The sequence below is a fragment of the Ictidomys tridecemlineatus genome, chromosome 12 (assembly GCF_052094955.1).
Source record: "Ictidomys tridecemlineatus isolate mIctTri1 chromosome 12, mIctTri1.hap1, whole genome shotgun sequence".
NCBI classification, from domain to species: Eukaryota; Metazoa; Chordata; class Mammalia; order Rodentia; family Sciuridae; genus Ictidomys; species Ictidomys tridecemlineatus.
The window spans coordinates 28419130-28440113 of record NC_135488.1 but is presented as its reverse complement, the minus strand read 5'-3'; the positions used below and the strand labels follow the sequence as shown (position 1 = coordinate 28440113).

At 56.0% G+C, this 20984-nt stretch overlaps 2 long non-coding RNA genes across 8 annotated transcripts in view; one reads left to right on the top strand and one right to left on the bottom strand.

The window, feature by feature from the left end:
- The window catches only part of LOC144369147 (uncharacterized), a 41008-nt gene extending 21123 nt beyond the window's left edge, over positions 1 to 19885 (top strand). For 4 of the 7 annotated variants that reach the window (XR_013428620.1, XR_013428621.1, XR_013428619.1 and 1 more), the window contains 2 exons: positions 227 to 477; positions 731 to 910. This is a non-coding gene — a long non-coding RNA (uncharacterized LOC144369147). Of the gene's footprint in view, positions 1 to 226; positions 478 to 730; positions 911 to 10418; positions 10788 to 15383; positions 15485 to 19453 lie in introns of those variants that run through there. The other 3 variants (XR_013428618.1, XR_013428617.1, XR_013428616.1) reach the window with 3 other exon arrangements.
- On the bottom strand, positions 8262 to 9959 carry LOC144369571 (uncharacterized). The gene is made up of 4 exons (XR_013429356.1): positions 9908 to 9959; positions 9210 to 9262; positions 8504 to 8702; positions 8262 to 8312 (listed from the first exon to the last, which is right to left on the bottom strand). It is a non-coding gene; the product is annotated as an uncharacterized LOC144369571 (long non-coding RNA).
- Positions 19886 to 20984: the final 1099 nt, after the last annotated feature.

Sequence of the window (20984 nt, the reverse complement as noted above, 5' to 3'; positions counted from 1 at the left end):
AGGGGCACCAGGAGCTCGGGTCTGATGGGGACGGAGGAGTGCTGTGGGTGGAGTGTGGGGACGGGGTGCAGCAGCTGGGCCTGCTGGATGCCGCTGAGCTGTGCAGGCAGCCTTGGCCGAGGTGGCCTGCTGCACTGGTGTGTGTGTGTGTGTGTGTGTGTGTGTGTGTGTGTGTGTGTGCCGTGATTGATGGTTTTTAATTCCCTCCTTCCTCCCGCTGTTGCAGTCCCACCCTGTGTTATGGGCTATTCTGGAAACCCGCTGGCTGGCATCTGTCCTCCAGGCCCTGGGGTCCTTGGGGTGCCCAGCTCAGGAACGAGCGTCTACACCCAGTGCTGTCTTGTGCTGGGAAGGCACGTGCCGGCCAGGCGTCTGCACCCCTGTCTGCAGGTCAGCACCCCGTGGACCCAGCCTGGTGCTGCACTGCTGCTGGCCACAGCTTCACAGCCTCCCAGTGTCCTGCGGAGCATCCAATAGGTAGGTATGTGGCCGCCTGTGGTTGATGGTGGCTTCTTCAGGACCTTCATGGGGGGACTCTGCTGGGGGACTCTACTCTGGGCCTCTCCGTCCCTGCCACAGAGTGCGGAGACCATTTTTTTCACAGTTTCCCTTTCCTGCTTTCACGGTGTCTTTCCCACCCAACGTCCCCTCCCCTCTGGTGACAGCCATTCACTGCTGGTGGCAGGCTTCCTCTGGGCGTGATAAGTCGTCCTCATTGTCTTTCCAACAGCCCCACAGCCAATAAAAACCAGCCAAACAGTGAAAGGACACTCAGACTGGTCCCCAGAGGGCCATGCAGACCTGAGATGTTGCTGGTGGTGATCAGGGGTTCTGTGCCTTTAAACAAACAGCCCAGTGACAAGGAGCCTTCAGTGAGCAGGGGCAGCGCCTGGGGGCAGGCGGGGCTGGGGCTGGGTGCACTGGGAGGGGTGGGAGCTGCCTTGGGGGTGGCCTAGGACACAGGGCTCACCTAGCCACTGAGGGGCAAGGACTGCTCTTTCTGTCCCTGACTGTGTACCTGTGGTGACTGGGCGTGGCACCCCTAAGTTCCCAGGGAATGTTCACAAAACCCACGTCCAGGTCTTGGTCTCCTCTGCTCTGGGGCAGGTGCTTGGGGTGGGGGGCGGGACTGCCAGAATCTGTGGCTTGAAAGGCAGGGTCACCAAGGGCAGCCAGGTGAGGTCACAGGGCAGCGACCTGGGGCGGTCAAGCTCATCTCCCTTCTCAGGCGCCTGGCTGTCAGCTGCTCCCCATCTTGTCCCCCTCAGCAAGGGACAACAAGCCCTTTCCTGTCTCACCAGACGTGGGAGGGGAAGGAGAAAGTGCAAGGTCTGCCCGATCCCTGTGCCCGTCCAACTCCTCTCCCCTCCCAGTCCTCCCTGCGCCTGGATACAGAGGAGGACCTGGCAGGGCAGCACACCCAGGTCCCTCCTGGCCCTGCAGCCCACACCTGTCCACGCTGGGGTCCAGGATGAGCCCTGCCGGGGTGGGGCCAGCAGAGGCTGCAGCAGTCCTCCAGCCGGGCCTTCCCGGGGTGAGCGGCAGAGAGGGCTGCCAGGGGCAGGCTCGGGGTGGGACCTGAGGTCCTCAGAGCGTCCAGAGAGGGCAGGGTGGGGGAAGGGGCTGGGGTGGGCGTGGGGGGAAGAGGAGGGGAGCTCCAGCGGGCTGTAGGGGTTGATGGCAGGCCATCTCGGGGCACGAGGACACCCAGAGAGCTGGTGGAACATTGCTTCCAGGAGCCTCAGTGAGGGCGCGTCCCCAGGAGGGTGGCCCGGAAGTTGTGCCCTGAGCAGGGCCTGGGTCTCGCCCTGCCATCGCTGGGGTCGGGATAGAAGGGAATGGCAGAGTTGGGGCCCTCGTCCTCTCCTGTCCTTGGACATCAGGAGCTGCAGAAGTGTCGTCCCCCTGGGCACGGCCCATCCGAGGTGGCTCAGTGGAGCCACTGCCCAGTCTCTGGCACTAAGGACTGCCTCGTCACCCAGGGCTGCGGGCTGCACAAGTCCATCTCCCTGGGGGGGCGCTGAGCCCTGGCTTCCTTCCCCCTCATAGGACTCAGAGGGACACACAAGCTCCAAACAGAACCCCGAATAGAGACGGTGGACAGAGGCTGCTGGGCTGCTTCTAGGGCAGGCAGGGCCACAAGTCCTCATCTTTGTGGCCCTGCCTCTGGCCTGTGCAGGACCCTGGGCCAGCTGCGTCCTGCTTGAGGCCACAGCAGTGGCCCATCGATCCCATCTGTCCCCGGAGTCAGAAAAGGACCTGGGACTTTAAAAATCCCCAGCAGTTGACACAAAAGGCCCTTTCAGGGCATTTCAGCTAACGAGGGACCTGAAGTCCAGGTCCTGAGTGGCCGATCTCTGTCCACACTGCCCTGAGAGAAAACAGACCTCAAAGTCAGCCAGGCCCACGCTGCAGGGCTCCCTGGGGGCTTCGACCCCGGCAATTGCTGAGATTTCCCCCTTCACCACACAAGCTGAGTGTCTGGATGTCAGCCGCCCTGGGCACCCACCTCCATGTAGAGCAGATGTGCAGACTGGTAGCCCAAACGAGGTCAGGTCAGCCACCTCTGACACTGTAAGTGCTGCCTCCAGTCAGGCTGCTTTCTTCTGCGGGATCTTTGGGGCCTCCTTTGACGTGGCTGCGGGCACAGGGCTTCCATCCCGCAGAGACGAGCCAGCATCCAGAACGCAGCTCTTGGAGTCAGTGATGGATGGGGTCATTTCTGGAGCACCCCAGCTGGCCCAGCTTGGCCTGGACACGGGCCCTTCTGCCTCCCCATCAAGGGCATTGGTGGAGGCTGTGGGATCCACTCAGGTATCCAGTCATTGGAGCTCACGGGGCGTGGTGATGCGGTTCACTCTACCAGCCCCTGTTGTGCACACGGTGGGCATGGAAGGAGGTGAGCACAGTCCTGCCCCACTCCAGGTCTGTGCGCAGAAGACCGGAGGCCATTAAAGCACACCAGAGACGAGCCGGCTGTTAATGGAGAGGCTACTCAGTGCTCCACACTGTCACAGGCAAGTGGCCTGAGGTTTGGACACTTGGCTCCACTTTGTAGGTGGGGTTTGAAGACCCCAGAAGTGGGTCGGGACGTGGCCTCTGCCCTCACTCTCCCATCAGGGGTGGCTGTCGCTGGGCTGTCTCCACCGTCAGCCAAGGGAAGCCCCGGCAGGGATGAGGGCGGGCCCAGGTGCCTCTCGGGGATGAGCAGAGGCTCCTGGCACTGCCAGCACAGGGCACACGCTGGCCCAGGGTGGGTAGGGTTTGGACAAGAGGAGAGGGCCACTGGATAGGAGGCGAGAGCCGAGAGTGGAGCCGGGGTGGTGCTGGCCGCCATCAGAACCACAGGCTTGGAGTCCCCGCTGCGTGCAGAGAGCAGCCCAGGAGACCAGGGAGCCCTGGCTCACACCGCGCAGTGGACGCCCCCACTGGCCACACCTACTGGACCACGTCAGGACTCTGCAGAGCCGGAGGACACAGAGCCCTGGCCCCGGTGGGGACCCACAGCTCAGGTCCCAATTCCCGCTGCTCTGCCCCCAGACTAGAAGGGTGCTCTCCAGGGAGTTTCCCATGGGTGGAGACCCTGCCCAGGGCCTTGGCCACAGCAGCCAGCTCCTTCCTGCCTTTCAGCCTCCTGCCAATCCAAGCCCAGTCCCCGGGTTGCTGTCTGCCACAGCCGGCCTGCTCCCCACTGCAGGCTGCTGGGTGCCGGGCTGTTAGTGCTTTACGTTAGTTTAGTGCAGTTGGAGTCCAAGTGAAAGGAAGCTGGCAAAGCTGAAGCCCCAACTCTGCTTTGGATAAAAGAGGCAAAACAATTAAGTTGTACATAAACGTATCAAAAAAGTGCAAATAAAGAACTTCACAATGATAAACAATTATTAGATCTGTGGTTAGGAATGACCTTCAATATTGCTACAAATGATGATCTGTTAGAACACATAAAATAAATACTTAACACTTAATATCTATATGCAACACATTTAAGATATTATGCAATATATTAATATATTAATAACATTAATATATTATGCAATATATTATAGTGAATTTAATTTGATCATATAATAAAATACTTTGCATAAGAAATTGCTGTTCTATATGAAATAACTAAATTTGTCTGACTTAAAAAAATAAGTTAAGAAAACATCTTCACAAAACAAATATCCTTCAGTTTTTCTTTTTTAAAATATTTCATTGCATATATGACATACTGGGGTAATAATGATGCCTGACACTGACATACCCCTGAAGACTGCAGAATACTATTTGGTCATGATCTTACACAACATATTAGATACGTGATCTCAATTCTAAGATTTTTTCTGGCTCACTTTTCTTCAAATTTAACTACTGTTTAAATTTAAATTTAAAATTTTAGCTGATAAAACAAAAAGCACCATCAGTCAGAAGTTCACAATGATTTCTGATAATTTTTCATTTTAGGATGGATTTTCCTAGTGGTACAACTGTTACTGGCACTGTGACAACATTGGGATAAGTTTCTGATATTTTATTTCAAAATATAACCTTTAGTATATCTAGAGCCGACGATTCTCACACAATTTTTCTATCAAGATTTAACTCTCCATACAAATCAGTTTTAATTAGATTCAGTGTGAATCCGATTTTAAATATAAATAAACACAGTAGCATTTTCCCTTACAGACACTTATTTTTCTTACAATTATTCAGCCATATTGATTGCACAAATCAGTGGCTTCCACAGCTGTATATGACCCTCCCTCCAGCCCTCTCACCCCCTCCCGTCCCCTCGCTCTTCCCCAAGACTCTCTCTTCTGTTTTCTTGTCGTTTTCCCCACATATGAGAGAAAATATGTGATATTTGTCTGTTTCAGGTTAAGTTTTCTTAATATGACTTCCTCCAGTCCTATCTGTTTTTCTGAAAAAATGACAGGATTTCATTCTTTGTGGCTGAATCATACTCCATTTTGTACATTTACCACTTTTTTTTGCAAGAGTTAAAGGAGTAAGATTTATTTAAGAATAGAAATAGGAGCAAGACTCTTGCAGGGTGAGAGGGGACCCAAACAGCAGGTTTCCATATATATATAAATGTGAGTGTGTGTGTGACTGTGTGTGTGTGTGTATTCGTTCAATTCCCATCATATACATATACATATGATACTGGGAGTTGATGCCAAGTATGCCTAGCCATGGAGTGGCATCCATAACCCTTTTTAAAATTCTATTTACAGACAAGGTCTTGCTGAGCTGCTTAGGGCCTCGCTAAGTTGCTGAGGCTGGCTTTGAACTTTCTATCCTCCTGCATCAGCCTCCTGAGCCTCTGGGATTACAGGTGTGGGTCACTGTGCTCGGCATACCATATTTTTTTAAAGCCATCCATCTGTTGATGGACATTAGGCTGATTCCATATCTTGGCTATTGTGAATTGTGCTGCATTGAACATGGGTGTGTAAGTGTCTCTTTTGTAAATTTTTTTTTAGTTGTAGATGGACACGATTAATTGATTGATTGATTGATTTATATTTATTGGCCATTTGTACTCCTTTGAGATGGGAGCGCAGATCACTTACACGCTCTCATTCTTTTCAGCCTTTTTGAATCCTTTGTATCCTCTGGATAGCAACCCTCTGTCAGACGAAGGGCTGGCGAGATTTCCTCCCCGTGCAGGCTCTCTCTGTACTCTGTGGACTGTCTCCCTGGCTCTGCAGAAGCTTTTTAATTTGACGCGATTCCATTTGTCAATTCTTGCTTTTAGATCCTGAGCTGTTGGAGTCCTAGTCAGGAAATTGTTTACTGTGCCTACATCTTGAAAGGCTACCCCTGTTTTCTTCCAGCAATTTCAAAGTGTCAGGTCTTACATGAAGGTCTTTGATCCATTTTGAGTTTACTTTTGTACAGGACGAGAGGTAGAATCCAGTAAGGAGAAGAAATTATGTACGTCCCATCACCAAGCTCATCTTTGCCAGTTTGGTTCCTTTTTATTAAGTGAAGGGTTTCACTCTTCTGTTATGGGTTTTCCAGCGGATTCTGGTTCCTGGCTGTTGTCCTGCTTGGCTTCTTACATGTGCTGGACACTGAATCCTGCAGAGGACTTGCCACCTGTATCCTCCTAAAGGCAGATCCTCCTCATCAACAAGTCCCAGTGCCCTCAGTTCTCTGTCACCTACCTGGAGAAACAAGCTTGACTCCGGACTTGTTACTACGTTGTGAAATAGGGTTTACCTTTTTTTGTCTTTTTGCACCTAGATTATTGGTGAGGTTGGTCTGGGATTTTCTAGTCTCACAGTGTCCTTGTTCAATCCTGATCTCAAATCATGCTAGTGTCGAACCGAGTCAGATATTTTGTTTGTTTTATCTATTCTCAGGTACAAGCTGTGTAAGGGAAACAATTCTCTGTTCATTGAAGCTTTCGTAAAATTCTCTTTGAAAAAATCACCAGAACCTGGCGTCCGAATGATTTTTATAAATTTGGTTTTGCTTACAATGCTGTGTAAGTTTTCAATTTTACTACCAGAAACAGCTACTGATGACGTTCTCGATGCCTAGCGTTCCTGATGCGTCTGTGAACCCTTTCTATACTCCTCCTGTTCCTGCACTTCCTATTTTATTCCCTTGACCTTGACCTTCCTACTCAGTCGATTTTTTTTTCCATTTGTTTCCAAAGAAATAGCTTTGATTTTATGGATCGTCCACAGTTTGTCTGACTTTTGTTTGTTAATTTCTGCCCTTATTTATTATTTCCTTTTTCTCTCTAATGGATCACTCTGTTTTAGAAGGTTCTGAAATCAAATAATTAACTGGTCGGCTTTATAGCCTTATTTTAAAAATGCATCAAGAGCTATGAGTTTACTTTTAAGGGCTGCTTTAGCTATGTCTCAGGAGTTCTAATGCCAAGTGGCACTTCATCCCAGCAGTTTTAGATATTTGGTTATTGACACCCTGATTGGTTCTGTGATCCATGAAGTATGGTTTAGTGAATCTTTTTCTAATTATTGTCAACTTTCTCGGCTACTTGGATTCCAGCATTTCTCCCTCCAGGGGCACATAGAAGGTTCGTGCATTATCTAAGTAGGTAACACAGACTCCAGAGGCTTTGGAAGGTCATTTGGCTGCATTGACCCTGCTCTACCCAGTACTTGCTCATGTTGTCTCCCTGCCATGGCTCTGGCCGCGGGGATGCAGTTTTAGTGATCCTGTCTGGCTCTGGTTTGGGAGCCATTGAACTACCTCTCCCCGTGTATTCAGTCAACTACAACACAGGGTTCTACCCAGCGTTTTCACGACTGTGACTGAGAATGCTGACAAGGGCCATTTTAGAGGAGGAAACACCTATTTGAGGCTCGCCTTTTCAGAGGTTCCGCCCACAGGTGGCCAGCTCTGCTCCTCAGGGCTTGGGCACGTCATGACGGAGAGCGGGGCAGAGGGAAGTGCTCCCAGGGTGATGGGGAAACAGAGACTGAGCTCAGCTCACCCATATAGAAACCCCAAAGCCACCCCCAGGGACCCACCTCGCTCAGCCACACCCAGTCCATCCTATGGGGGATGAACCACTGACAGGTCAAGGCTCTCCTGACCCAGTCATCTCACCTGGGAACCGGCCTCACTGTCTCTTCCATGAGCTTTTGGGGGGCACCTCTTCCCTAAACCACAATAAACACAAGCTGTTGATATGACAATGTTTTATTTTCCTAATTCAGTCTCAAGTTATTTCATCTTTACCTCCTTCTCTCGCTGCTCTCACCCCATATTTTGATTCAATTTTCTTAAATAAATAATTCTCGCCAGGGGTTCAATAGATTGGCCAAAACCCTTTTCTCCATTCCTCTGCCTGGGATTGTCTGTAGCGGGCTGCTCTGTCCCCTGTGGTCACTTATCTTCTGGCTGGACTATGTCCCCTAGCAGCTTTCTCCTTAATGATCTCCAAGGGGGAAGCTTGTTCCCCTCTCTGAACTCTGAGGACCTCCTCTGCCCTTGCCCCTGAACAGCAGTTTCAGGGAACTCCGAGGACCATATCCACAGTCCTCCTGGCACGTCGAGGCTGCTCACTCCTTGTCCTCACACACACATCGCAGCTGAGGACGCTGTGTTGCAGTCTCATTGCTCTTCTTTTGGAATGCCTTTTCTTCCTCCTTTCTGCACTGTAACTGTCATCGTGACCGACACACTTTCTGCCTAGCACTTGGTCTGCTCATTAACTCAGAGCTCCTGATTCTTTGTCCAACCTCGAGGATTTCTGGCCACCTGTCTTCAAATGTCGCTCCTTTGCTATGTTCTTATTGTTTTCCGTGTGTACGTTGGAAGCTCATTTCATTTTCTGTATCTCTTCTCTATTTGAAGTAAAAAAAAAATCATCAATTAGATATGAACTAAAAATAGATCCATTATTTTAAGAAGCCAAATTAAGGATCCTAGGAATAAAAAATAGAATCATTGGAAAATCATTTTTTAAACCCCAAGTGGAAGTGAAAGAATGTGTGAACTGGAAAGCGGCCCCTGAAGCTCATTCTGAATAAAATACCTGGAGGCAAACCTCAAGACGTGGGGGGTGAAGAGATCCAGAAAGCGCACTGGGCGGTCAGTCCCTGGCCCTCACTCCTGGTGCTGGGTCACTCTCGGCTTCAGGTGGACTTTTGTCGGAGCCCTTGTCTCCTCTCCACCACGTGCTTCTTCTTCCGGTCCGGGGAGGGCCGTCTTCGCCGTCTGAGTGTCGATAATCCCTGATATGTGTAAATGATATACATGTAACATATGGCAAAGGAAAGGTGTTCCAAAGAGCAGCGACGGGCGTGCGGACGAGGAGGGAGCAGCGTTGGAGAGGAGGCACAGTTCCAAGTCTGAACTGGATGCCGAGTGTCCTGGAGTCCAGCCCCATGACCCTAGGCCTGCTCACTGGAGGTGTCTGGGCTGAATGAATGTGTAGGAGCCACTTCTCCAAGCCCCTGACTCCAGGGGCTCTGGGTCGACTCCCTCTGAGGTTGAGGCTGCAGAGAGCCAGCCTCCGGTGCCAGAGGGGACCAGGGCATGGTGCATGTCCAACCCCTAGGCCACCATGAGTACAGGACGGGGTTTCCTGCCTGCGTCTTGAGAGCAGGCTGCTGGGCAGCCTAATGAAGATGGGGTGTGAGGCTCTGCTGCAGTGGGACCCAGCGAGGCTGCATGGACAGGCCAGCCAGGCCGCCTTTCCCATGGGGCACAGTGAAGCTGACCAGACCAACTGCACTGACCTGAAGAGGTGGTCAGCCAATTCCCGTCTTGAAGTCCATGAATCAGCTGCTGCCTGGTAAAGAAACACTTGATCTGTCAGTGCTGTGGGCTGGCCAGAAGCGGCCGGATTGCTGAGGGTGTCCGCCATGGCAGGGAGAGGTGGATCCCCAAGCAGGGCATGCTGCCCCTCTTGGTAGAGGTTGCAGTTACAGATCAGCGTGTCCCACCTACTTAGAGCCAAACCCATGACTTCGTGGAAATTGGTGAAATATTTGTGCCAAGGAGCCCCTGCTGAGTGCCCTATGGAGACAGTCTGCCATGGGGCAGTGCTGCCCTGACTTCAGGGGACGTGGGAGGGAGGATAGCAGCACGGGTACCAGGTACCTGCACCATGCATGCTCAGCACAGTGTGACATCCGTTCTCCATGCCAAGGGGACTGATGGGCATACTTGCAGCAAGCGGAGGCTGAATCAGTGGCCAGTGAAACAGTGGCCACACCTTGGCCTTCTAAAAATCCCATCAGTTTAATCTCATTTAACAATCTCGGATTTTTACCGAAAGGCCCCATCGCTGGGAGGATCAGCAGGCAACTGAACTGCGTAGCCTGCTGGCTGCGAATGCCCATCCTTGGGAGAAGGGTGCCTCAGCCAAGCCCAGCCACATGCCCCCGTGCGAAATCCTACCTCACCAACTCTCGACCCGTCCCCTGGAGCATACCTGCAGCTGGAGCTCATCCTCTCAGGAAATGATGCTGAACCTGGGTTCTGTGTTTTAAGATATGCTGGACAGGCCTGACGCGCTGGTCTCTGGTCACTTGGCATCAAGCCTGGCCCCAGCAGGTCACATCTGCAAATGAGCAAATCGATGAATCAGGGGGTTGTCAACTGCCTGGTTTGGTGGTGACTTTGAAATGACCTCAGCCATTACCCTGGGGAATCGACCTGCAATGTCCCCTGCTCCTTTCATGTACCCTGGGGACCTGCCCCGCGGGGGCCACTTCCCGAGGGCGGGCTGTCTTGTGGGTCACCGTCCACTGCGATGCCCTAGACGCCCGCGTCAGCACAGGCTGCCGTTGTCTTGGAAGTGCGTTGCTCCCTCTGCAGTGAGATAGCGGCTTCCGTGTGGGTGCCTGAAACCCCCAGCCCCGGGCAGTGCCACCTCGGGTCGGGGTGGGCAAGCCAGGCCGGCTTCCTCATCTGGGGTTCCCTCCCTGCTCTCCCTCCTGCAGGTGCCATCAGAAAATCTGGGCCCCTGGGAAAGCAGGAGGAGAAGGCTTCTCTCCGTCTCCCAGGAAGCCCAGCCGTTGTTCTCATCAGGCTCAGAAGAACAGGACCCAAAGGCGCGGTGCAGCTCCTGCTCAGCCCTCTCCTTCCCCCCCCCCCGCCCCGGGGATGATCAGCCCCCGATGGAACAATGCAGGAGAGGACGCCCCAGGTTGCACTCTGACCTCCACCTGTACCTGCAGTCACTGACCTCCACTGGCAAGTCAGGGCCCCAGGCCTGGAGGGACTTTCTACAGCACTTTCCAGTAGATGGGGTCTCATCAGTGGACGTGAGACAAAGCGTGCGGCAGCTGCGGGCCGTGTCAAGGAGTGACTTAGAGGCAGCACAGGGAACAGAGGGTGGGAATTCTTGAGTCCGCACCCTCTGTCCCCATGGGAAACTCCTTTGGCCCTTCTTTGCACGATACCCTTCTATGGGCCGCCAATGCACCAGAGCTGCTGCTCTTACCTGCAGACTTTGAGTCCGGGTCAGGCAGCACGAGGTGGCTGACCTCCTCTCGGAGCCCCGGGAGCTTCTGGCCGAGCGGGAGTGGCTTTCCCTGTAGATCATGTGACACACCGTGGCAATTGAGGGTAGAGCTCGACTGTGTGCCTCAGGTCTTTGACCTTCCATTTTCTCTTCTGCAAAAGGGAACACGGACCCCGAAGCTCACGGTTGCAGAGCACCTTGCGGGTTTGACAGTGTCCCTGAATGCTGGCCGGCGATGGCAGCTCTGGTGGCGGCTACCACGGGGGGTCACTGGGATGACACAGTGCTGTCACTTTGTGCAGGTCCTGTTGGTGAGGAAGGCTCCGTCACAAACATTTATTGATCAAATACCTGCTTCATGGGGACAGCACAGGGTGCCCACGCCACCAAGCCAACATTGTCCTCTTCTTCTTTCTCTCAAAAATCTCCAGTTGGGTCTGATGATAGAAATTTGCTCAGTAGATAATGATCCTCCAAAGACGCCCAAGTCCTAATTCTAGGACTACCTTGCCTCATGCGGCAACTGGAGATGATCCAGGATTCTCTGGGTGGTCCAGCGGAACCTCAGGGTGCTCACAGTGAAATAGGGAACCGGGGAAAGTCTCAGAAAGAGGGCGGCAGGAGAGACGGGCGGGTGTGCTGCCTTTGGATGGAGGAAGGGCCCTGAGCCCAGGGTGTGGGCACCACTGGACGTTGCAAGGGCTGGGGGCTGTGTCCTGCCCCGGAGCCCCCAGGAGAGGCTGCCTGCCCCACCCTAATGTAGCCCACCAGGACCCACCTCTGACTTCTGACCTCCAGAGCTTTGGGCTGCTTTGTGCCACTGTTTTGGGGCACTTGGTTACAGCAGCCATAGACACGAACCCACTGGGAATCTGACACAAGTTCCCTATGTCCAGCCAAAACTGGCCAAGTGCTTGCTATAGCAGCCGCCGTAGCAGCTGCTGAATTCGTGGGAGGAAGGGGCTGGGGCCAGGCTCTGAGCCCCCGCCTGTGTGGAGCTCACGGTGCCACGGGAAGACCGTGTCCAGCACGTAGTGGGACACCTGGGAGGGGTGTGTGCTGGATTAGGACGTGGGGAGTCTTCTGTGGTCCCAGCCATGCAGCGGTCACTGAGACACTGCGGCCCCACCCGGCCACCTTCCCTTGCTGGCCGCAGCAGGTGGGCAGAGTCGGGGCTGGAGGCCACGGGTCCCGGGTGCTGGGAGCTGAGCAGGGGCAGTGCTCCATGGAGCCCAGCACCTGGCCGGTCGCCCCTGACTGGAACCCCTTCCTTCTTCTCCCTCCGCTGTCAATCAGTAGAGAAGACACAGAGACATCTAGGGAGCGCGGCTAATCAGCCAGGCACTCCATTAATGAGGCACCATTTTCTGCACTTGATTCTCATTACAGTGAGTTTATTTTCGTTTCTTGTGTAGGAGAGAAAAAAACAGGTGCTCACATTTAGCCTCATCAGCTTCCTGTTACTGTTTGATTCACTTATTATTTTTAAAATAGGTCTATTTTGGAGGAAATGTGACCTGGAAGAGACCCACGGTATTTACTCCGGCGGCTGCTGGGCTGCTGCGGGAGGGCATGTTCCCGGCGGGGGTAGGAGGAACCAGGGAGCCAGTTGCAGCTGGCCACACACACTGGCCGTCGCTGGTGTCCTTTGTCTGTCTGCACAAGTTCCTTCTCTTCCTTTCTCAGAGGGAAGGGCCTGCGTTGACATCTCCAGGTCAGGTGACCAGGGCAGGCCCATGGCAGGCTGCTGTGTGGGGGGGGGTTGCACCAGTTCCTAAAACGGGACCCTCTGTTCCCAGTCAGCTGGGCACCCTCCCTGAGGGCTCTGAGCCCACAACTAACCTCCTGCCCTCACCTGTCCCTGTCCGCAGTCAGGGTCCCTGTCCACCTGCAGATCCCAGTTTGGAGGTGCAGCTTAGGGACTGCGGTCCTCGCTGAGGGGCATTGGCACACAGTGACCACAGCTCAGAGTCTTCTTGCAAACAGAAGGGACGCCCCGTCTGCCTGCCCATGCGGGATCCGTGACGCTGGCCTCTTGTTGGAGGGCAGATGCGCCATCTTTCAGCCTCATCCCAGGGTCGTCCCGGCCTCCCGCCTGCCCTGTCCATTTCCTTCGTGAAGGGCGGGCTTCATATAAAAATAGCCCTCCCGGGCATCGTGGGGCTCCTCGCAGGTTCCCATAGAAATCAGGCAGTGCAAACATGTGGAGGATTTTTTCTCAAATGAGCCCAAAATTTTATCCTCCAAAGATTCAGGGTCATTCTGTCTCACAATTTGGAAGAACCTTTGGCTGCTTGCAGAAGGTCTTTAAAAAGGAATTGATAAAGTGCCCTCGTCCTCTCCGTTTCTCCTGCACTCTCACACACTGGTTTTGTTCCATTTTAGAGGAGCCACAAAATGTCACTTCCTGAGGTTTCCAACTCACCCCTCAGGAGCTGGGAAAAAAGCCCTTTTGAGATAGAACTCTCCCTCCCCAGACTCGGAAGGCAGAATGGGAAGAGATGTGTCACTCCTCCCGTTTCAGAGCTTGGCCTCTTCCGGGTTAGGTCACTGGGAAACTGTCCATCAAGGAAGGGAACCTGGCCTCCAGCTCTGAACGGGTTGTGGGAGGCAGGTGACATGGAGAAGCAGGGCCCCTCACGGCCCGGGGCACCCTGCCTTGCACAGCCCAGTTCAGTTGAGGTAAACTGCGCTTGGTCAGCGGAGGCCTCTTCAGGGCGTCGAGCTGGAGGGTCAGGAAGACGTGGAGCCAGGGCTTTCGTCCCTGTCCCTTGGTTTCCTTGGAGCTCATGCTTGGCAGAGGCGTGGGGGGCCGGGCCGGCAGACAGGAGCAGAGCCCAGCAGCCAGGCCATGAGGTCATCCCTCCAGGCCCAGCCGTCACTGGTGGAAGCCGCTCCTTGCAGGGAGGACAGCCCTGCAGAGGTGTGCTCCGGCTTCGCCCTGAAACCAGGCCAGGGCCACGCTCCTCTGAGTCCCCCTGGCCCAGGACAAGGGCATGGCTTCCCTGGACAGCAGCCCCTGACTGAGTCCAGCCCTGACCTGCAGAGGTCCTCCCCATGGGTATTTTAAAGGTAAAGGAGCTCTCTCTTGGGTGGGGTGGCTTGCAGCCCCCGTGAGGCGGAAGTCCTGGCTCCCTGGACCTGCAGCTGTTCGGAGAAGGAAACAGGGTCTTGGTAATGTCAGGTTGGGCCCGTCTAGGGCGGCCTCAGCCCAGGAGGACCCGGAGTCTTGGTCAAGGCCTCCATCCTCCACCAGCCGCCAGTCACACTCCTTCCCTGAGTCCTGGTCACCCTGACCTTGACCGTGGCTCTGCCTTGCCTGCAGCCTGCCCGCCCACCCTGCCGTGTGCTTTCTAGAAGTCTCCATCCACCAACCCCCTGAGCCTCTCGCTCCCCCTCCCTGAAGGGCTCTGCTGCCCTGGGTGGGGCGCAGCCCCTCTGTGTGGGCACCTGGGGTCCTCTTCTCTCCTGTCCACAATTCTTCTCTGACACGGAAAGGGCACAGAGGGAGAAGGACCCTCACACACCCGGGGAGGACACCATGTAAAGACAGCCATGGCCGGGTGGCGACCCTACAGGTAGCAGGGCCAGCAACACGCAGAGCTGGGGGGCTCGGGGACAGGCGCTTTCTCGTGGGCTCACAGGGCCCAACCTGCCTACACCTTGACCAGGGACCACAGGGCTCCAGAGCCTGGCGAGGACCCATTCTGCTGGTGAAGCCCGCAGCCTGGGGTACCTTTGATATGGAGCAGGGCTTGCCTGCTGCCCAAGGCACCAGACGCCTGCAGGACGCCTGCAGCACTCGGTTCTGCACAAAGAAAGCACTTTCATTGAAGGCTGACCCAGGAGGGGGGCACACTGGGGCCGCCTCCCCCTCGGCTGGTGGTGGAGGAACTGACACATGGGGAGGGGAGTGAGTGGTTTGAACAGGAGTCCTGGGAGCCATCCATCCCCGCAGCAGGAGGTCGGTGCCCAGTGTGCCACTGTGGTGGGACTGGGGCTACTTAGGGTCCCTCTGCAGCTGTTGACGACACTCCCTTCTTATCCCCCCCGGGGACCCGCGCTCTGGCCTCGGGTCCCATTCGTCAGAGACCTCAGGTTCCACCCGACTCTCACGTCACCCCAGGCCAGGCCTGGGTCTGAGTCTGGTCCTGAAGACGCTTCTCTGGGCGTCGACGTTGCTGTTTCTAGCTCGAGCCTGGGACTGTGTCTTTCATCTGGCCTGTGCATCCCGGGCATCATGCCTGGCCCCCAACCTTGGCCCTTCTTGGGTAACTGAGCCCCGGGTCATCAGTGCCCAGAGCTGCATCCCCGCAGGATGTGGGTGGGGGGCAGCAGGGTGCTCAGGGAGCCCAGGCTGGTGGAGGGCTCCACTGGGAAGAAGGGGCTGCCGGCTGTGTGCAGAGGGGCCTCGTTATAAAGCCCATCTCCCCCTCTGCAGGTGTGCGAGGAGCACTCACCTGGGGAGACCTTGAGAAGCCATGTGCAGCCCGAGTCTGTCTGGAAGGAAGGGCGGGAGGGTGCCTTCCCCGCCGGCTGCTCCTCAAGGTACTTCCCGCCTTGAAAGAGACAGCGTCCAGTGCTGCACCGAGCTGCCCGCCCTTGGAGGCACTTCTCCAGGGGAACGGCGATGCTCAGCTGGCTGTCAGTCGCGGCCCGTGATGGGCCGGGGAAAGCGCTACGTTGTGAATTAAGCTGACTGATGGGGACGCCAGTTTTATTAGCCTTCTTCCTTGGGTGATAATTTCCATCTAGGAGGATGAGTTACTAAAGAGGTCCTGCAGGCGCCTGTTTGGATGATAGAGGCGTTTTAATAAAGCCTGCCTTTCCTCCTTCGCTCTGGTTTTGAATATTTGTTCTTTGTTGGGGGAATTGTTTCCATGCTGCTGGCCCAGGATTGGGCAAGAAGTCGACAGCGCGGGCCGTTGGGCGTCTGGCCACCTCAGCGTCGAGACTCACGGCTGAGGGGCCACGGTCCTGGGCAGGGTGCCTCTGGAAGAGGGTTACGGGAAGTCACAGGAAAACAGAGAAGTGGCACTCAGACATCAGCGGTTGGCCGCAGGGACTCAAGCCCAGCCAGGAGTGTCCTGTGTAGTGAGAATATTTCAACGTGTGCGTCTACCCCCCATTTCCTGTGTGTCCCAAGCCAGGAACCCACTGAAGGCTCCGTGGACCCCTCCCAACCCCTGCAGGGACCCCTTGCTGAGCAGACCCCACACCTTCCCCTCCAGAGCCGTCCGCTCCAGTGTTGGGCTGTGCTGGTGACCGTGACTAGAGCCTCTAGTAGTTACCAATCCCCTGGTGATCACCCGAGTTGCCCCCAGCCGGCCAGAGGCTTCACCTGCCCCCTTCCAGCGCGGTATCTCCTGAGGTCTGCCCCTGGGCCTTTGACCTTGCTCTACCCTCCTCCCTGTGCACCATCCCCGGAAGGCTCCATGGCTCCTCCCTTGTTGGATTGGTCAGTGTCCATTGTCCCTCAGAGGCAGCCTCCCTGAGCTCCATCCCACAGCTCTCTGCTGTCGGGAGTCACCCCAGAGGTGGTTTGCACTCGTCTCCTGTGCACTGATTTCCTGCACATGCTGGAACACCCTGGAGGGGTGGGGGGACTTGGCCCTGGGTCAAGGACTGGAGCAGGGCTGGCACCCACGGGAGCCGCTCATAGGTCCTCTGCAGGCAAAGCCATCCTGGGGGCCTCAGTGGAGGGCAGGACCCTGTGACGATGTGACCTGGCTGCTCCGGAGGACTTAGGTCTTACCAAGAGCCCTAAGCTTCGTCCACGAGAAGAGCAGATGCCCTGCTATCAGAAGGGCAGCCGGCCCGCTCTGGTCCCGGGTCTGTCCCCTGACCAGCCCTAGGAACGAGGGCACAGGGATCGACACTCTGGGCTCCTGAACCAAAAGGCCTCTACCCAATTGGCCTCTGGCATCATTGTCCCCCCAAACCGAAGCCTAGACAGTGCGTGTCCCCTGCTCAGGGTGACCCTGTTCACCTGACCCCGTCCATCAGCCATGATCACTCCTTTGATCTGCACACACGGCTCAGCTCTGCACGTGTGATGGTGAGAGGCCGTGAGCATGTGTGAGAGCCGGCGTGAGTGTGTGCAGCAGGAATGGGAGGAGAGGAGAGTGCCAGGTGTGAGGGCTGTGGGTGAGCAGGCAGGTGTGCGGGCCCTCTGGGTCTCGGCAGTCTCGGGAAGTGTCAATGAGGGCGTGTGTGGAGTGAAGTGTGGGTGGGTGTGAGGCAGTGTATGTGTGTGTGACAGCCTGGTGTGTCGGTAGGAGTGAGAGATGCTGGGTGTGATGACGGAGGTGTGAGGAAGGTGTGAAAGTGCATGTAAGGTGGGTGTGTGCACTGTGCCAACGTGCACGGTGAGTGTTCACCCAGCATGGTGTGCATCCTGCCATGATGTGTGTGTGTAAAACAATACCGTGCAGTGTGAGTGTGCACATGGTGTGGGTGTCGATGTGTGTGCATTGTGTTACACACGTGTGTGCACAGGTGCGTACAGTGCGTGTGGCCATGGGTAGGATATACATGTATGCATATGTGGTCTGTGGATAAACGTGGGGTGTATGTGCAGTGTGAGTATAAACATGCCTTATGCATGTGTGGGCACATGCTGTGTGTGAATGTACATGTGTGACATGTGTGCACATATCAGTGTGTGTGCAACCCACGTGTTATCTAGGTATGCACACGTGGTGTGTATGAGCATAAACTTGTATTTTAATACACATGGTGTGTAAGTATGTGTGACTGCACACGTGTAAACACCACATGATACACTTGTGCACACACCTGGTGTGTGCGGGAGACCCTGCTGCTCGATGCACAGACGTCTCACTCCTGCCCCTGCAGAGGAGCAGTGGTGCCGGAGAGCCTTGTGCCTGGAGTTCCGTGCTGTGTGCCCGGTGCTGGGCTCGTGGCGGGGTGGGCTGGGCAGTCCTGATGTGACTTCTCTGGCTGCTGAGAGAGCCGCGGGCTGTCGTGTGCCTTTGTTTCCAGGAACTTCACCGTAGACACAGCAATTGTGCCTTGTGAGCGAAACCAACTGTCCACATTCAGTACTATTTAGTTATGTTGAAAAAGTCCAGCCTTTTGCACTGGTGCACTGCCAAGTGCCCTGTGGTCCTTGCCCGGTCCCCACGCTGCAGAGCAGGGGCTGCCCCTTGACATGCTGTGCTCTCTGCAGTCAGGATGTGCACGGTGCGGCTCTGCAGACAGGGCCACCTCTGCACCCTCTGTGCCCTCTGAGCCCTCTGAGTCCTCTGAGCCCTCTGTGCCCTCTGTGCTGGGTGCACCCTTTAGAGGAGCAGGTCCTGCCTGTATCGTGCAGCCTGGGGACGGCTGAGGACGTTCCAGGGCTCATCTCTGGCAGAGAATTGTGACACCAGCCAGGAAGGGACTGGGAGCTTTGCAGTCTGGTGTCGAGTTGGGTTTTCAGCTTTTAATCTCACAAGATCTCTGTGAAATAAGAAATGCATCTGTGCATACATCTCTGTCCCCAGTTCCTGTCACACTGCACCTCACTTGTCACTCCCTGAGTGTCAGGGGCCAGGCGAGCCTTTTGTTGGATAGTGGTCTCTGCCCTGGTTCCTGCAGCAGAGTTCCCGACCCCGTGCTGGTTGCCGAGTGCAGGGAACATTTTCCATCCTCGTGAAACAGGGCTCCTGGGCTCCTGGGCTTTGGCTAGCCCTCCCGGGCGTAGCCGGCCACCACAAGAGCCCAGCCGTGGCTAGAAGCCTGGAGCCATCAGGGGCCCACTGGATCAAGGGGAAGGAACATTCTGGTGGGTTCCCAGGTCGCTGGCGGGTGACGTGTGGGTTTCCAGGCTGAGGTGGCGACAGGCGCTCGGCTCACTTTGGGAGAACTGGGGGGCAGGCCAGTTCCTGCCTTCTCCCCCAAGGGTCCTGTCTTAGGACAGGTCTCCGCGACTCCAGGTGGCCAGCAAGGGTGGTGCCCCAGGTCCTGGCGTGATGGGACCAGAGTCTGCGCCACCCAGATTTATGGGAAAGCCTCACCCGGGGAAAGGCTCAGGCTGTCACCAGGGAGGAAATTACAGAAGGAGCAGCCCAATAACTCAGAGCGCATGAAGGGTGACCTATCGAAATTTGTGCTCCTTCTACCCGCCACTCCCTGGCCTTTCCCCCCCTCTGGCTTCCAGGGGGCCATTTTTCAAATATTCCAAGCACCTTCAGACTTGCTGCATCTGCAGTCTCTGGGGTTAGAGGACGGAGGGGAAGAGAAATGGCCGAGCTGCCCCTTAGCCCCAGCCCCGGGAGAGGCGCACGCAGGCCGGCCCCACCGCAGCGTGTCTTCAGTCATTGACGTGGAGGGGCCGGGCAGGGTATGGGGAGGAGGACGAGAGGCCCGAGTCCCTGGTTCTGAGAGCAGCTCTGACCCGGGCAGCTGGTCCCCATAGCGCCCTCTCCTTGTCCTCAGAACGTGACTGTGTTTGGAGGCCAGGGCCACAAACGGTAAGGAGGTCTGTGGTGTGGCCCTCTCCTGCAGGACCGATGACCTTAAAAGACGGGATTAGCACACACGGGAAAGACCACGTGAGGACCCAGGGAGAAGACGGCACCGCAAGCCCAGGAGGGACCCCGGAGACGCCCGTCTGCTGCACCTCGATACCAAACCTCCAGCCCCCAGATGCGTGGTCGAAGTCCCCTGGACTGTGGCTTCTGTGGCACCAGCCATAACCAAACCAGGTGGAGAAGTGGCTGTAATTGTGGAATCGCCCATTAACACAAGAGTGAGCCCAGGCTCAGCTTCCTTCTGGCCGGGTCCCCAGGGCCTGTGGCCTCTCCACCAACCCCCAGGCCCAGTGGCCTCCTCCACCAACCCCCAGGCCCAGGGTCAAGGTTCTGTTGACAGAAGACTCAGTGGAAGAGGCCAGCTGTGAGGACGCCCAGCTTCATTTCCACGGACGTCCTGGTGAGTCCAGCCTTCAGCCAGCCCAGCCCGGGGCCAGCTGGGCCACCGTGGTTTTGTAAGGCCCCGATGACGGGAGGGTCCTGAGCAGCTGGCCCCCGTGGGAGTCGGCTTCTTTGCCAGGCATCCAGCCAGCTGGAGACTGAGGGGGACGCGTCAGTGCCCCCCGTTCTGCTGCATTGTCCTGGATCCCACCACCCATTTGCTCAGAAGCTCTGGGATCCTCCACCAAGCCCCAGTCTAATACCCACACCGTCTGCGGGATGATGGACTGTATGAGAGCTCTGGTGGAATACAGAATCCAGTGACCGTGGGGTCTGCACACCGAGGGAGGAGCAAAGGATGGTGTCCACAGAATGGTGTGAGAAAGAGGTCAGAAATCTGAGAGCCCCGGGATAAAATCACCACAACAGCTCGCGGGTCTGCATTTTACAAGGCACTCGCTGGCCCAGGTGTAGACAGGTGCCAACAGCTCTGCCTCAGTCCCTTAGGGCTGTGAGGCCTGGAGTGCCATCCTCACCCGGGGCCTCCCCTCTCAGGCCCAGGGAGATCCCTGCCCCCAGCAGGCGCTCATACAGAGGCTGAGCCCAGGACAGGGTCAGCCTTTCACTGCCCGTGTCCTCCCGTGTTTCACAGCAGCCTCGGGAGGTCCGTGGGGCAGGGAGCAGAGGGCCTGTGACCAACTGTGCCCAACGTCACCCAGAACAGAGCCAAGTGGGCCGAGGCTGAGTCCTAGGGGGTGCACCTGGAGCCTGGAGCCAGGGAAGCACAGGGAACAAGAGCCACTGCCCGGGGCTCCAGCCCACAGGGACTCCTGGCCAGCGGTCACATGGCTGGGGGACAAAGGAATCCCTGCCAGCTGCCTGGGCCTCAGAGTCCCTCCACCTCTTTCCTGAACGGTGTCATATACCCGGAGGCCAACCATCCCCGACCTCAGCTCCAAAGTACTGGGTGGGCTTCTGGCCCCCAGCGTCTCTGTGGCCTGTCCCTAACCTCTCCAGGGTGACCCACAGATACTCTGTGTCTCAACATGTCACCACGTCCAAAACAGTCAGCGTCCCCCACCCCCACAGGAGGCCTGCCTCTGTCCCTAGGGAGGGGAAAGGTG